This window comes from Mastomys coucha, unplaced genomic scaffold (assembly GCF_008632895.1).
Source record: "Mastomys coucha isolate ucsf_1 unplaced genomic scaffold, UCSF_Mcou_1 pScaffold4, whole genome shotgun sequence".
Lineage (NCBI taxonomy): Eukaryota > Metazoa > Chordata > Mammalia > Rodentia > Muridae > Mastomys > Mastomys coucha.
The window spans coordinates 16,172,794-16,175,979 of NW_022196910.1; positions in this window are offsets into that span (position 1 = coordinate 16,172,794).

Below are 3,186 nucleotides of genomic sequence, written 5' to 3' on the forward strand. Positions count from 1 at the left end.
AGCACTTTTCTAGCTCTGCCCTTAAAATATTGTTCTGGGTTCTTTTGGTAGGAACTGGATTTGGGGGGGAGGGGAGTGCCAAGGGCACATGCACAAAGCCAATTTCCCTTGCAAATAAGCAGTTTAAGACAATTCCAGCCAGGCAGTGGTGCCGCACACCTTTAATCCCAGCACTTGGGAGGCAGAGCAGTTGGATTTCTGAGTTCGAGGCCAGCCTGGTCTATAGAGTGAGTTCCAGGACAGCCAGGGCTACACAGAGAAACCCTGTCTTGAAAAAAAAAACAGAAACAAACAAACAAACAAACAAACAGATAATTCTAGTCTTTGAGCCTTTGCTATGTCAAATACAGAAGAACTTGTTCAATACATAAATAGGAGGATAATTTTTTAAAGATAAATAAATGGAAGGCATGGTAGTCTATACCTCAGGAGAGCTGGGAGCTTTGAGGGTAACTTAATCTACTCTGTATGAGTAATCCTTCCAAAGATGAGGAGGAGGAGGAGGAGGGAAAGTGGGGTTAGGGGTAATCATATAAATGTTAGTTTGCTGGTTGAACAAATTCTGTCGTTAGCTGGACAATATTACGAAGCTTCCAAATTAAACATTACTTGTAGCCACTGTGGAAACACCCTGTAACACATTAAGATACTGATCCCAAGCCCTATCTCAGATTCCTGTATGGGAGTCTTTTCTTCCCCCTTACTCTCACTGTGTGAACTTGACTGTGTTCCCAAGTGAGTAAGTATCTTTCACATCAGCTGCAGACATCCAGAGTAGTTATAAATATAGGCTCAAATGGCCTCACTCGAGAGTTTGGGTTTTGGCTTCTGATACTCGACGTGCTAATGGTAGCAGCGAATGGCTGGCCGATAGTCTGCACTGCTCTATTTGCGAGTAATTTATTACCACACTAGCATCTGAACTAGTGAGGAAGTCTCCCTAGCTGCTCTCCTTTTTCCTTTACTCTATTCCTGTTTCAGTTCCATGACTGACAGAAGAGAGCCGGGCATGGTGGTGTGTGCCTTTAACCCCAGTCCCCAGAAAGCAGAGGCAAACAGATCTCTGAATCTGAGGTTCATCCTGGTCTACATACCAAGTTCCAGGACAGTCAGACCTATGCAGTGAGGTCCTGTCCCAGAGAAATGATGACGACGACGACGATGATGATGATGATGATGATGATAGCAATAATTGAGAAGAGGACCATTCTTGGCTGTGTCTCAGGGAAACTGTAGTAATGAGTAGGTTCTGGTACAATTTATCAAATATAATAATAGCCCTGTGTATTAGAATTATTATCAGTCCCATTTTATAGATACAAAAACTTGGGAGTAAAGACTTCTGTATTTTGTTTGCTAGTAGGCTGTGTAGATGTGACTTCAGACTGTCTGACTGTGTGCATCCTGAATGCTGAAGAGCATACAAGCTATGCGGGGCCTCTAGTCTTATTGTCATTTCCCAATAATAAACATATTCATTCTGTAAGGAGATGGGATGATATGCTTATTCCCGCTGTGATTTTCCTCAGTAATTCACTGTCACATGTTCCATCTTCTCGTGCTCCTGGGGACACCACTGAACAGTTGTACAAATTCTCCCACACCAGGAGCCTCCTCCGGCAGTACGCCCGCCCGGCGTGGAGATGGTATTTTAAGTTACAGTGTGGTTGTTGTGTAATCCCTCCTGCTCTCTGTTCTGATAGACCCACCTGCTGTCCCTGGTTTCACGTGTCTTTCCCCTCTTCACTTAGTGTTCCCTTACTTTTGATCTGACATGGTTTTTCTTACTGTCACCAAACGTCGTTATCGTCGTTATCGTGAGAAAAAAGGGGGAGGGGGCAAGGGAGTACCTACAGTCTTATTTTCCTCTCCAGTGTGCCAAAGGGAATTCTCCCTTCTCTCAAAGCCCTAAAGAGGGAGGTTTCTTGCTTAAGTTGGACAACCCAGGAAGAAGGAAGCTGGGGACAGCCGGTGGCTGGAAGTTTAGGAGGAACAAGCTTTGGGGGGCTGAGTGACAGGGAATTTTCTGGAACACACTGTGGGTGGGAGGGGGTGTTAATAGCTATTGCTGAGAAAGATGCTCTTGGGTTCTCTTGAAAGCCCTTTGCGAGTACGTGTTTGGGAATTTGGGGTGGGAGGCTGGACTTTTGCTCCTTTTAAAACAACCCCCTTGGGATTGCAACCCCATAGGAAGAACAACAATATCAGCTAACCTGACCCCCCAGAGCTCTCAGGGACTAAATCACCAACCAAAGAATACACATGGAGGAAACCATGGCTCCAGCCGCATATGTAGCAGAGGATGGCCTTGTCTGACAATCAATGGGAGAGTAGGCACTTGGTCCTATGGGGGCTTGATACCCCAGTGTAAGGAGATGGTAGAATGGTGAAGTGGGAATGGGGGATAGGGAAGGAGCACCCTCATAGAGGCAAAGGGGAAGGGGATGGGATGGGAGGCTTATGGAGGGGAAACTGAGGACAACATTTGAAATGTAAATAAATAAAATAACCCCCCTTTTTAAAAAGGGAGGTGGAGATATGGCTCAATGTTTAAGAGCAGTGACTGCTCTTCCAGGGGTCCTGAGTTCAATTCCCAGCAACTTCATGGGGGCTCACAACCATCTGTATTGGGATCTGATGCCCTCTTCTGGTGTGTCAGAAAATAGCAACAATGTACTCATATAAATATATGTTTGTCCCTTCCTCACCTGCCCGTAAAAGACAGGGTAGATGCCCCAGGAAAGGTCATTTAGTACCCGGGCCAACTAGATTAGTAGGGAATGTGGCTTTTTGCATAATAAAGAGTGTACAGGAGAGATGACTCAGCCGGTTAAGAGCACACTGATTTGGTCTTCCAGAGACCCTGAGTTCAATTCCTAGCAACCACATGGGGGCTCACAACCATCTGTAATGGGATCTGATGCCCTCTCCTGGTCTGTCTGAAGACAGCTACAGTGTACTCATATAAATAAATAAATCTTAAAAAAAAAAAAAAAAAGGTTTTAAGAGTGGTGTCTGAGAGTGACTTCCAGGACAGCCAGGGCTACACAGAGAAACCCTGTCTCAAAAAACCAAAACCAAAACCAAAAAAAAAAGAGTGGTGTCTGGAGCTGAGCCTGCAGAGACTGGGTGGGAGACAGATGCAGAGAGACAGAGGGGAGACTTGAATGGAGCAGGGAGGTAGAG